Source organism: Alexandromys fortis, unplaced genomic scaffold (assembly GCF_014885135.2).
Source record: "Alexandromys fortis isolate MF-2015 unplaced genomic scaffold, M_Fortis_MF-2015_v1.1 scaffold_93, whole genome shotgun sequence".
Taxonomy (NCBI): domain Eukaryota; kingdom Metazoa; phylum Chordata; class Mammalia; order Rodentia; family Cricetidae; genus Alexandromys; species Alexandromys fortis.
This window is the reverse complement of record NW_026067970.1, coordinates 625,934-639,959: the sequence shown is the minus strand read 5'-3', so window position 1 is coordinate 639,959 and position 14,026 is coordinate 625,934. Positions and strand designations below refer to the sequence as shown.

Sequence of the window (14,026 nt, the reverse complement as noted above, 5' to 3'; positions counted from 1 at the left end):
TTCCAAAAATATTTTTACACATTTTTCTTTAAGAAAAAAATCATATTCACCTAATAATGACAAGGACAGCACATGGACTTGCAGAGACACATCCACGTTCGTTCATTCATTTATTTGAATAGTTTTCTGTCTGAAACCATGTGTGGGATACAGTGTTGCGTGAGAAAGGTACCGATGTTGTTAAAGCGTTCACCACCCCTGGCTTCGTAATCTGATGTTATTTTTAAACACCTTGATCTTCCATTTAATCATGTGCAAACAAGACTAGTGAGGCCCTTTCCTCGAGCAAGCTGGGATCGGATGAGGACGCCCAAGAAAGCAGCCATGGAGAGCCATCGTGCACAGGGCTTTTCAATTCTTCACATGGTTTTTCAGGGTTTTTAAAATGAAATTTTCTTTGGTTTTCTTCGCTTTATAATGACATCTCTCTTTCTGGATTCTTCTGTCTCTGTGGCAAGTATCTCTAGGGTATAGCTCTCTAAGATGAAGGAGATAATTTCATATTGATAATTAACTGTTTGTGCTGGCTGCAATACCTCTACTTTCTCACACAGTATTTCCAATCTCTTGATATTTCCCTTCTTTCTCCTTACAACTGGGGTCCCTGGAAGGTGTTCTTCATGAGTCTTATGGTTCTACTGACCACATGACATTTCTGGTCCTCACCAATTTTCCCTTCTTTCATATGAGCAGCCATGCTCTCTGTTATGGCCCTTGCACCCCCTCCTTCCACATTGTTCTACAGCCACAGGACATATCACTGTTCTGTCGTGCGGGAGAATTGTCTGTATTCTGCCAATCGTGTTTTAAATAAATGCTGATTGGCCAGGCAGGAAGTATAAGCAGGAAAACCAGACAGGAGGTAGAGGTGGAGCAAAGAGTACAGGAGTATTCTGGGAAGCAGGAAGCTCCTTCTGCCACTCCTGTCCAGATCACTGAAGAAGCAGGATGTGATCTGCCTGGCTGGAAAAGATACTGAGCCATGTGGCTAACATAGATAAAAATAAGGGTTAATATAAGCTATAAGAGCTAATAAGTAGCCTGAGCTAATGGGCCAATCAGTTTATAACCTAATACAGACTCTCTGTGTGATTTTTCTCTGGGACTAAACCACAGCACCTCCTCCTTTTGATTAAGTAAGAGAGTTGTAAACCTACTATGAAATTATATACAATAAGAACAAATATCCTATTCTAACTAGCTTAAGTCTTGTATAATAAATAACTTGACCAAGTAATGAGAGGAAAGTAACTACATTTATATAGTCTTCAACCCCATCTAAGATCTGAGAAGGGAAATAATGTTACCTGAGAAATTAGAAAGTGCAATCAAGCAACTTTCAAAACATGCAACAAATCACAGAGACAACTGGCTACCTGGGCAATCACCCAAAGTCAAGCTGAGGGATTGAGTCAAACAGCAGATATTCTCTTGTATTAGTCTTCCTGAACCATTCCAGCAGCTGACTAAAGGGTGGAGTACCCTCTAAACGGGCTTTGCAACCCACTTCTCCTCTTGGGTTCCCCTATACTCTTTCACCTGTCCCCCAGAAGGGCCTAGATGTTTCTGGATCCCAACAATGACCAGATCTGGAGCTGTTTCCAGGAGGCTCCTTAGTAACCATGACAACAGACCTCTAAGCCTAGCTGTCCCCTTGGGACCAGACCCTATAGTGAGCAGAGGCTCAAAGTCTTCATCACAGCATCATCTGACTCCCTTCCTGGTCTCCATTCATCATTTGTTCCCCTTTTCTTCCCCATATCTTTATCAGAATTCTAATACAAAGGGTACATCCTTCTAGATTTTCTTTTAACAAAGGAAGGATTTCAGAAAGAGGTAAAGGCAGTGAATCAGGGGAAGTCAACCGAACAATATATTTACCTCAGTTGAATTTATCAACTTGGCCCTAATAAGAAATATTATGTTTGAATAGAAACAAATGGAGAGAGAGCTTTCTTCCCCATAGTTTACAATTGCAGCAGCACAGACTCTCTGTCTACCATTTGAAACATCCCACGTGGGAGACATTCACAGCCTAAATCTCCACCAGCAATGTAATTCGGTACTTAAGAAAAATAACTGTGTGTCAGGCATTCCTGCTGGAGAAATATTCCAAAGAAAGTCGGGTCCAGATAAAACAGCCATTTCAACTGCGCTGACGCAGGAAGACTCCGGTTCATAGTTCTTTGTTAGCGGCTTTATCTGGGGTAGCTTTAAGGTTCTAAGACTTAAGAGGTCAGTTTTTCCATCTTTTCTCAAGTTTCTAAAATTATTATTATTATCTTTTAAAAAGTGGTTTTAAGTTGACATACAAAAGAAAATTCATCATTTTAATTCACTGGCAGACTATTGTGTGTCATTGCATGATAATCTGAAAACAGGATTCCTTCTTCAGTGAAAGATTTTTTTATTCACATGGAAGAAAGCTAACTAGCGCTATTCAAAAATAAGGTTTTATTGCGTACTATTGTATTGTTAGTGTCGATTTATCCTTATTCGCACCTTTAGTCTGTAAACTGAGGCCGAATCTAGCTACTCTTCAGCAAAGAGCGCTGTGTGGAGGTTTTTATTTAAATCCCACCTAAAATCTGCCAGGAAAAAAAAAAGCATATGGGAGCTGACAGCCTGACGAGCACGTGCGTGCTCCAGTGCGCATGCTCCTGGGATGGTCCGTGGGAGCCTGATGAAAGCCGGGGAAAGAGCAGAAACAATGATTAACTGACACAGACTGTGAATCAATTATCTCCATCCAACAGATCCGATATCAAAGCGAGCCGATGTCACTCTGTCAGAGCTACAGCCCAGTAACAGAAGACAGCGCCATGGCCAGCTTCCTCTCCGAGTGTTCCACCTGTGGGTAGGGAAGTGATTGAAAGACGCTTAGGTTCTCTGGCACTGGCATCCAGGTCTTGGTGCTCCCTCTTCCTGGGCCCAGCAGACACTTCTGATCTCAGATGCTCCCTGGTACTGCAATGTCTAACAAGCAGATATGAGCTGAAGTTTCGCCCCTCCATCCCAGCCACACGGAAATGTCCAAATGTAGCTTTTTAATTATCGAGCAACATATTGTTTAGTAGCAGATGAAGACCCAGCAATCTTTGCAAGAAGAGATGTTTACAGGGCTATGAGGCTAAATTGGAAAATTGTAAATTGGTTATGATTGAATAAATATCACTGCTGGTCTTTTGTTCTTCCAAAGCAACCTTATCTTTCCTCTGTAATGAAGAAAGGCGTAAAGACGGAAAGTTTCCCTCATCTAAGTAGCTTACCCTTTTATGTGGGAAACAACCTGCATATCATTTCAACAACGGCTTTGTTTCTCTGTAAAGTGCGTCCTTTGTGTCTGCCAGGTACACTGTGGCCAGCATTCTGTGGTTGGGTAAAACCTGTAGAGTCCAATCTTGTGGTCTGTGCTTTGGCATAACTATGGAGGAACAAAAGGTGTAAGACTAGCTGGGAGGTTCAAAGGGTCCATCTACAGTGTGTAGGAGGAAGCATGTGTGTGTGTGTGTGTGTGTGTGTGTGTGTGTGTGTGTGTGTATGTGAATCAGAGAGGAGATAGCTCTGGGACGTGACATCCTGAGCGAGACCCTGTCATTGTATAATCTCAGTGTCTGGTCCACTAACCTGAAGATGCTAGGCATTCAGTAGTATTTGTTGATCTAGTTTCTGTTTGTATACTCACAATCTTTAAAATATCAGAGACTCTGGGACTGGAGAGCTGGCTCAGTGGTTAAGAATGCTTACTGCTCTTGCAGAGGACCCAGGTTCAGTTTTCAGCACCCACATGGTGGTTACAGAACAACCTGGAACTCTATGTCCAGGAGACTTGACACCCTCTTCTGGTTTCCAGAAGTACCAGACACACATGTAATACACACAAACACATGCACATGAACACTCATGTGCATAAAAAAAAATCTTAAAGACAAAACCAAGAAGCTCCAGGGGCTCAACACAATAAAAGGAAAAGTCCCCCGCAGGTGCAACTGTTCAGGCCTTTCTGTGGGTGGCCTTGCTGCAGGGAGTGACCCAGGCATCTTCCCATCTAGCTAGTAGGACTCTTGTCATCCTCTGGCTGTAATTTTCTTATACTCTATACTTCCCAAACAGCTAAACACAGAGCGAGAGGAGCATGTTTTGAATAGTTAATTCTAGAAGGTGATGCCTCACTTTCTGGGTCAAAGTTGTCCTGTTAAGAACTGTTTACATGGCTCAGAAGACATGAGAGGGCTAGGAAGTGCAGTCTGTCTCATTGAGAGAGATCTCATTGCGAGAGATAAAGCTCTCTCAGTGAGTGAGTTTGGTGAGTATCTAGCCAAGCTTTGTCATGATAGAAACCTGATAAAAGTATAATAAAGAGAAGGATCAGAGAAGCCTGGGCCATGTGATATGTGTTAGTCAGTGGTCATAAACAAACACCCAGAAAGACCAAGGCCAGTGCAGCCACACGCAGTAGTTGAGTAACAGTGAAGGGTCACTCCTAGAAAATGAAGACCCGGCTGGACCATGATGGCAAGCGCCTTTAATCCCAGCACTTGGGGGGGCACAGGCAGGAGAGTCTATGTGAGTTCGAGGCCAACCTGGTCTACAAGAGCTACTTCCAGGACAGGCTCCAAAGCTACAGCAAAACCCTGTCTTGAAAAACCAAGAAAAAAATAAAAAGGAAAAGAAAAAGAAAAAGAAAGAGAATGAAGTCTGGGACGAGGTAATTTCTTAGTCTTCAAAAACCGCTTAAGTATTGCTAGGAAAAGGAAGTGACTTAGGAAGCTGGGGTTTGGGAAGGTGTCCTTGAGAGGGTCAGATCCATAGCCCACTTCCACGGTTAACCATTGAGGAGCTATAATCTCTGAATTTCAGACAGATGACACTTGTTAGTTATGAGTCGCATAAGCTTAAAGCTACATGCTACATAATCACGCTAGTGCCTTCCATTGGTCAAGCACCAATCATTTGCCAGGCACTACACACACATGCGTGTGCTCACACATGTGTGCATGTACACACACACACACACACACACACACACACGGCATCTCTTACTCTTTTACTCTTTCCCCAATCTACTAGTTTTCCTTACTTTTCATGAGAAAAGAAAATTTAGAGAGGCCGTCCTGCCAAGCATTCCGTGAGAGATAAAGCTAGGATCTGAGCACAATAAGCCCAACCCTCTAGCCCAGGGTAAAATGCAGTAGCATCTTTGCCCACACACCCTGTAAAACACATGCATATGTAAAATGAATATTTAATAACACAGTGCATCAAATAGCCATTGTTGCATAACAAACCTCCCCAAAATATAGTGCTTTAAAAACAATTCGTCACTATTTCCCACAGAGCTGTGGGTTGGCCGGGCAGTTCTGCTGATGTGGGCTAAACTTGGCTGGCTGGGGAAACTGTCTTGCCTGTATCTATGAGCAGCCAGCAAGCTGACTGAGGGATTGCCTGATCCACAGTGGCCTCAGATGGAAGTTTTGGCTTAGTTCCCCTTGGTTTCTCCTCCACCGGGGGTTTAGCCCTGTGTTATTCACAAGATGATGGCAAACTTTAAGAAGAAACTAAAAACACACCAGGCCTCTTGAGGGCAGGCTTCAAATTGGCATACCATCATCCTTGCCTCGTTGGCCCAAGAGACCACAAGACCAGCCCTTATTCATAAGCAGGAAAGGATGACCTATTTTCTGAAGGGAAGTGAGGAAAAGCCACTTTCCCAAAGGCCTGGACAGAAAGAAGGACGGAAAAGGGAACCTTTTTTTTTTTTTCCCTTTTGGACTCTTACTGCATCTAATATCTTCAGACATTTTTCCTATAAGAAGAGCAGATGGGAGAACAGAGTGCTATTCTAAGATGTGGCTGCAATGGTCAATCTTTTTCTCCCCTGGCTAGGTTTAGACATACCTCTGAGTGTGCCTGTGATGGTGGTCCCAGAGAGAACTAACCGAAGAGGGAAGACCAATTTAAAAGTATGTGGCTCCCTCCCAGGGGCTGGGATTGCAGACTGAACCAAAACTCAAACTGAGCATAGAAGATAAGCACCGGCCTGCATCTCTCTCTGCTTCCCCGTGGATGGGACCCGCCAGCACCCTGCCATCACAGACAGCACCGTTCCCCCATCCTGTGCCTTCCAAACCACGGTGGATGTTCTCCCCTGCACTGCCAGCCACAACCATCCTCTTCCTGCTTATGTTGCTTTGCGTCCTGTGCTTGATCCCAGTAACAAGAAAAGTAAAGGCCACAATGGCTTTCCTAATTAGCGCAACAGCACGGGAATCCTCTAAGCCTTCTGTGCTGTTCATTCCCATTGGCCTACAAGGTGTAGGAAAGGACAATGCATTAGGTGGATAAGTAGCTCTTTTATTTCAGGAGGCAGGGCATGAAAATAACCGTGTGCTCAGGCACATGAAATAGCTTTGCAGTAGAAAATTTTTTAAAGAGCAAAACAAAACTGAAAATTTGACTTCCTGTGTGCCCTGCAAAGGAAAGGGGGGTGAGGGAAGAAACTGTGAATGTGTGATGAGCAGCTGGTTTTTATTTTTAAACACATATTATTGCTACACTGATCGTGTGTGTGTGTGTGTGTGTGTGTGTGTGTGTGTGTGTGGTGTGGAGGGGAACTTACTAAGGAACTCTAGCAAGCGGGGATATCATTTCAAGCGAGTGCTAATGAGATTGGCTCCATCTTTTCAGAATAAAGTGAGTCTCTTTCCCCCTTCAGTATATGGAACTGAGGAAAGAAACAGCAAATGCTGAGAGGAGCAAGTGCTGCAGAGTCTCCCTAGGTGGCCAAGAGACATTTGGAGCTCCTGAGCTGGGGCTTTAGTCACTGAGAACAGATCATCCTACAGGGAAAACATCAGGACTGCTCACAGGGGAGCCTTCAGCACGTGAGCCTGTTGACACTGAAGACTGTGCCCAGAGGGAGGACAACAAGGTCACTGTGGGAAGTAAGGTGCTGAAGGGCTACTACCTTGAGCTAGACAAGTCCGGGCAAAATAAAAGTTTAATACTCCCAGAACCACGGGGAGCAGGGAGCAAGCATGCCCTGTTCCCCATGACCACCAAGGAGGGAAGTCGGAAATGGTAAGACAGTACACCCACAATCAAGTTGTTTTGTAGGGGTTTTGTTCTTATTTATTCATTTTCTCTGGTGTAGATGGGAGGCCTTGTCAACTGAACGTGAGGGTCTGTGCACGCTGACCAAGTGCTCTATCTCCCTTCCCCCCCCTTCCTCCTCTGCCATCCTGAAGGTCTTCCAGTGACTGACTTACTGAACCTATCGCTCCCACCAAGGCTCTGTGGGAAAACTGTTCAGGAAGGCGACAGAGGCAATGAGCAGCCATGACCACAGGCAGCTCTGTCTAAAGAGAACTGAATACAGCTGAGGGTGGGGGAGGGCCCTGTGCAAACCAACAAGCAAGCCTGTGGGCCAGACCAGCCTGTTGGTGCTGCTCTGCGGCCTCTGCTCCACCACCTTTGAACTGTCAACAAAACCAGCCACTCTTGCCCTTGTCCCAAATCAACACAAAGAGTCAACATGACTTTTTTTTTTCTAATTACAGGTTTTACTCCTCTTTCTGGAAGAAAAAAAAAAAGTTAAAACAGTGTTGCAAAACTATGTGCCAATCTCAGGAAGCCTGTGGATACATGACTGGCAACACTGAAATGTCACCTTAGGTTTTTCCACCCAGCTGAGCACACATATCAGGAAAACAAAATATGTATTGAGGGGTAAGGAAGATATTGAAACCTCCTGTTTTCTCTTGAAACATGAGATTTAGACAAAAAGGTTATTGTGAGGTTTTTTTTTTTTTTTAGTTATATAGGTAGGGTTTAAGTAATGTTGTTGCGAAGTCAGACTATAGCTAGAGACCAGCGTGGTTCAGCTTTTGCACACTTTCAACGGAAAAGGCAGCAAACAGACCCACGCTAGCTTACACATCCTCCCGTAAACTAAATACAGAGAAATCCCCTGTTTTTCTCACTTAAAAGTTGCTGGAAACATGACTGTGTTCTTCTTGATCATTTTCCCACCACACCCCCACAACATATCTGAATTTCTGTGGGTGCTATTGGAGAAACAGCAATTTTCATTTGTTTTCTTAAGAAAGGACCTTACTGTTTTCCGGTGTGCCTCAGACTGGCCTGGAGTGTACCATGCCCTGGTGCAGAGTCTCAAGTCCTGGGGTTACAGGCTCATTCCTCCTCAATAGGATTTCTGTACCTCGATGTAGGTGTCTCTGCTGATGCCATAAGCAGGATCAAACCAAATTGAAAAAGTAAAAGACCAGGTTTATTTTGAGCAAAGCAACTTCCAGGTGACTTCTCCATCTCCAGAGATCAAGGTGGGAGCAGGGGCAGGAGAAATCACACGACCGAATTAAAACAGGGTGCTTACCTGCCCTGTAGTTGAGGAGTGATGACTTGTCTTCCACAAGCTGGCAAACTTTACGTGGAGTTTGGGGGGAGGGGAAGCTACTGTGGGCACCAAGAATGTCAAACTGGGCTTTTTGGAGCCTTCCGTTTTTGTGGCAGCTTCTCTGAGAGAGTGGGGTTTGGAGAAACAGGAACGGACTTTCGCAGGAGCGGGAAGTTCCAGTCCAACACTCCTCACCTGGTGATCCAGAATTCTGTCATGTTCTGTATTAAGTTACAACTGAAAATGTCCTCTCACGGATTGATAGCCATTTGGGTAAAATTAGGGCCATTTGTCCCCATTTTTGTTCATTTCGTTGACACTAACATTTGATCTCCTTTGACCCTTGAAAGTCTTTGAAGGAAGTCTCCAGCCAGCATCAGCCCCGACAGGGACGAGGTGAAACCCTCAGAAATCAGCTTGTGTTCAGGGTCGCCGCTCTTCTCTCGCGGATGCCATCAGCTGATTGCTGACACCTTTTGATTGAGATAATTTTAGGTCAGTGTGCTTTCCCCAGACTGCATCTAGCAAAATAAATGATACAGGGTTTGTCCTATGAGGAACCCTGTGGCTGATTACTGGCTTTGGGGATGTTCTTGAGAAAGAGCTCTTCCGTTTCCAACACATTCTCTCTCTCCCTCTCTCTAGCACATACACACACACAAACACATACCAATCAGACAATCACCATGTTACTTAGTCTTTCAGAAAAGATCTAAGCGATGGAGGCAGGACAATGCTCTTAGCAAAACCTGTTTGTCCGTCCCCTGCCCTCTGTTTTGCACACTGCCTGCGTCTGCGGCTCTAAGCTGTTACCTGGTCTCTGCTCCGCACTACAGAGCCCTTCCCTGACACGCACCTGGCTCGGGGTCTCCCACTCTTTTCAGTGGCTGACAGCTTGCTGTCTTCTCTCCATATTTGCCTTCCTCTCACATCCAGATAGCACATCTCTCCTCTCCAGTCTCTCCCGGCACCCCGACACCCCCATTTATGCTCCTCGGAGTACAGTCTGATCTCATGCCCCTCCTCGCCCCAGTTGTTTTTCTTGGGGAAAATCTGCCCATTGCTTAGATTCTGCCAAAAGGGAAGTCCAGGTACTGGCAACCACAGAGCAAGAACCCTCCCTTCTTGGAGGGCAAAGAAACTTGGAAACAGCCACATTCAAGCCCCGCTATGCTACTGGAATGCAGCGCTTCTGAGACATGGTGATTTGCATGTGCGTTTCCATGAGAACTTGGTGGTCGGAAAAGACAGGCTCATGCTCCAGAAACAAGGTCGGCTGTTGGAGCTTTGTCTCCCTAGGAAACAGAGAAGCAGGCCAATGCTAGGGCTTCACTAAGTCTTTAAGTGGAGAGAAAACACATGTTGAGTTAATTTTGGATGTGTCCATCTATAACCTGTCCTGATGATCCATAAACTAATTTCAGAGAACAATCAATCCTCTGGGTGGTGAAGGAGGACAGGGCTGGGCTGGGCTGGGTAATTCTTCTGCCTGGCTGGCTTCACCTCAGAGAAGTCACCTGAATTCAGTGGGTAACTGGTCTTTCGTAGAGGAACCATGACCATGGTATTTCTGTGCCTATTCTCTGGTGGTAATGGCTCCGTTTTGGTTCTCTCCTCTCTCTATGCTCTCAGAATCTCTCTCCAGAGTCTTTTCTGGGTCTTCAGACTCTTCCCACGGCTGCTGACTATGGATTCAAAAGTGGGCTTTCCAAAAGGCAGAAGAGGAATCTGAATGTCTTGAGAGCTGAGGCAGGAGTGGACGTGCCGCCTCTTCCATCTCATTCCCATGGCTATAAGCAATAAATACAGAGAATCTATGAAGATACAGCTCATATTCTTTTTTCTTTTCCTTAGCAGGAGTCGGCAAATTGTGTCTTTTCAGATCAAAGCTGACCCTCCACCCATCATTACAGATACAGGTCTGTGGAAACAGCTGGCATTATTAGTTACATATGCTGTCTATGGCTGTTTTCACACGATTGTAGCTGCTATGGAGATTGCACAGATCATGTAGTCTAAAACATTTACAATATGGCTCGTTCTAAAAATAATGATTTTCTGATCGCTATTCTGTAGTCGCTTATCATGGAACAGTTCCTTCATGGGCTGTGCCTAGCAGTCGGGGCCGAGGGGACAGAAGGAAGGAAAGGGCACCTGTAGTCTGCTTTTCCTTTGGCAGGTGTAACACTACGGCAGGTAAGTAAGCTAAACATCCTTGTGTATAGCCTGTGGGGTTGTCAGGCCCTGTTAGCTTCTGCACAGTGCACATACAGGCAGACATTCCTAGGAACAGTTTGGAAAGTTTACAATAAGGGAAAATGTCTGGCACAAGACACATACCTGTGGTCAACATCCGGGCACTAGACTGCAGGCCTTGCTTGCAAGGAAGTAAGAAGAACCTGAAGTTTCCCATACATACACAGGCCCTTCCACTGTGTGCGACTGTCCTCACCACAAACAAAGCCGAAAGGAGGAGACCCTGAGGCCATAAACTGTGGCAAGTTCGTCTTTCAAAATCTGAGCTCCCCCTCGCAACTCACCCACCATTTGGGTACAAAGACTGGCAGACTGTGTGTAGGATGCGGACTTCATCACTGGCGATTGCACAGCTGCACGTAGAATAGAACCCAGAGGCTCTGTTACTGGGCTATGCTATGAGTTTCTTAGATTCTTTTAGGCTAAGTCTACACTGGGAAGGTCATCATCACCAGGCTTTAACTCCAGCCTCCAAATAGAATTGGAATGAACCTCCCCTTGGGGAGCAGGAGCCCATTCCTGTGGTGGGTCATAAAGTGCAGTTTATGAGCACCTTGGCCCAGATCCACTCTAGTTTGGCTGCATAATGACCTTGGGCACTGCAGTGCAACATTAATGTTGAAAGGAAGCCATTAAGGCCAGGCTCCTACCAAGAAAATAACAGTGGAGCTAATTCAAATGACTCCCTCCGAAGTTCCTGCCTCTACCCCAACAACAAGATCACTTTGTTTTACAAGTTAAAAGCTGCAAGGCCACTCTTCTCCTTTGCTAATGAGCAAATCACTGGGTGCTGGAGACCAGAGCAGGCAGCAGAGTTTTCAGCTGGCTGGCTCAACCCGGCACCTTTTCTCCAGTGGAACCCAGCATGGTTGGAAGAAACTGAAGGCCTGGGAGGGGGAGCCAAAGCTTAAGACAGCTTATCCATGACTATCTATCAAATAAGGCTCAAATCTTAGTGTTTCAATCAATTCTCTTCATGCTCACAATGCCTTGGGGTTGCCTGAGCTCAGCTGGGTAGTTCTGAGTCATCTTGAGCCACAGGCCTCTAGGCTCACCTGATTTTGGAAAATGCAAGATGGTGCTAACCTGCAGAGGGGGGACTTGTGACCAGATCACTGGGTACCTCATCTTCTTAGTCTCCACGATGGCAGGCTCTCTCAAAGCACAGCAGCTGGGCTGTAAGAGGAAGAAAGCAGGAGTTTCACTCAACCAAAGGTCTAGACTTTGGGGATGTCATATCTTTCATATGCCACTGGTCAATGCAATCATAGGCCCAGTACATATTCAAGAGGATGAGGACTGGCTTTTGTTACTGGCGATTGGAGTCCAGCACTCCATGATGCCAGGCAAGGGCTCCAAGATTGAATTGTTATCTCTCTCTTTTGCTTGTTACTTTGAGACCGGGTGTCGCTAAAATGACCAGGCTGGCATTGAACTCACTCTGAAGCCTAATCAAGTCTTGAACTCCTGACCCTCCTGCTTCAGCCTCTAGAGTGGCTGGAGTTACCATACCCTTTGATATAAACTGTGACATGGCGACCCATGAAGGGATTGCTGGAGGCTTATCATTTATGGTGATAATAATAGAACCGATAGGACCGGAACCTATCCTACCTGCCAAGTCTGATGGGGTACACTTCAGAAAGCAAGACAAGGGGAGAAGGAATGAAGGCAGGAGTGAAGGAAGAAGAGAGAGAAGAAGGGGAAAGCAGGAAGAAGGGAGGCTGGGAGATAAGGAGGAGGGGGAGATAGTTCTAAACTCTGCAGTAAACGTGGACCATAGGTAATGTTTTCTCCTAGCTCAGAGGTGGTCTGCTTTTATTCTATTAAGGTCTTCTACGGATTAGATGAGGCCCACACATATTATAAAAGGTAACCTGATTTACTCAAAATTCTTTGATTTGAACATTAACCTCATCCTTTCCCCGTCAAAAACTTAACTAGAACTACTCCCACGAAAACACCCAGAATAGCATTTCCTGAAAGAACTGGGTACTTTGACCCAGCCAGGTTGATGTATAACACTTTGTGTCACCAGGGTCAAACTTAGGGCCAGACAACCGCAGCCAGCAAAGAAGCAGTTCTTCCTGTCTTTCTACCCTGTATCTGGTTTAAATTTTCTTTTATTTCTTCCTGGGTTTCTACCTCCAGGTTCTCCTCGGAGCCTCACCTTTGTGACCATGGCTCCCTCTCTCTTCTATTCCTTCATTTTCCATGGGTAGCAAAGTAAACACAATCGCCCTCTCCCTGGCTGCTGGGTAGAAGTGCTTCATTTGTGGGCACCTGGGGAGTGGAGAGTTCTGAGGATCATGGCATGCAAGAGAGGAAGAACATCAGACTAGATAATCCAGCAACTGTCAGCCCTGAGTACCCAGGCCTGGTGACTCCCCCTCTCCACCCTGAGCTCCTCCCCTCCTTCAGACTTATCATTCTAGACTTTTACCTTGTGTGTCAATTGAAGAAGACTAGAGGAGTCCAAGCTTAGCTCACTTCCGGTCTTCTGCAACAAAACCCATCTGAAGAAGCCATGGTTGTCTTTTGTGTTTTGCTTTGTTTTTAAAAGGCAGGGATTTTCCAGTCCATAGAAGGAAAGAGCAGCATCTGCCTGGGTTGAGGGAAAAAGATGAAATTTTAGTTGATGGAACTGGGCTTGTGCTAGGAGAAGCTTTATGGCAAACAATCCCCACTTGTGTTCCAGGGGCAGCATGGCTACCCCAGGGCTGGGTAGACAATATCCATGTAACTTGCTTTTCTCCCTTGTGCTCCACACCTGGCTTTGAAGGCGGAGAAGCAGCCCCACCTTAGCAAGCTCTTAAAGCTTTTCTGCTTCGTACCCTTTGCCCAAGGGAAGCCCCTTTGCTTGAACTTTTCTTTATTTCCTGGAATGCTTATTAAAACCCAGAGCTTTGTGTTTGCGTGCACACACATACAGAGACATGCCTGCATAGCCCTTCAGTGGGTAGCTCAAAAGAAAGAACTCTTGAACCCACACCCTGCAGAATCAGAAACACTGTCTAGGTATCCAGATAGTAGTGACATGCAGTGAAAACTTCGAGTAAAGAGGAAACGTAAGGCATTGATGGAGAGTCAAGTACATTCTGTGTAAGCGTGCAGATCTGAGTTTGGATCCCCAGCACCCATGTAAAAACTAGGTGCAGCTCATGCTTGTAATTTCAGTGCTGTGGAGGCAGAGAAAAGTGGATCCCCAGAGCTCACTGGCTAGCCAGACAAGCCAAACTGGTGAGCTCCAGGTTCAGTAAAAGACTTTGTCCCTGAAAGCGAGGTGGAGAGTGATGAGAGATGGCACCCAACACTGACCTCTGGCTTCCATCTATCCACATACATGTGCATGTA

The 14,026-nt window shown here is 45.6% G+C and overlaps 1 long non-coding RNA gene across 2 annotated transcripts; it reads right to left on the bottom strand.

Annotated features, from left to right (window-relative positions):
- Positions 1-7,607: 7,607 nt before the first annotated feature.
- On the bottom strand, positions 7,608-12,966 carry LOC126509578 (uncharacterized). Of its 2 annotated transcripts, XR_007594193.1 has the most exons (4): positions 12,843-12,966; positions 11,759-11,848; positions 9,273-10,206; positions 7,608-8,889 (listed from the first exon to the last, which is right to left on the bottom strand). It is a non-coding gene; the product is annotated as an uncharacterized lncRNA (long non-coding RNA). The 2 variants fall into 2 exon arrangements; XR_007594192.1 differs by having other exon boundaries at positions 7,608-10,206.
- Positions 12,967-14,026: the final 1,060 nt, after the last annotated feature.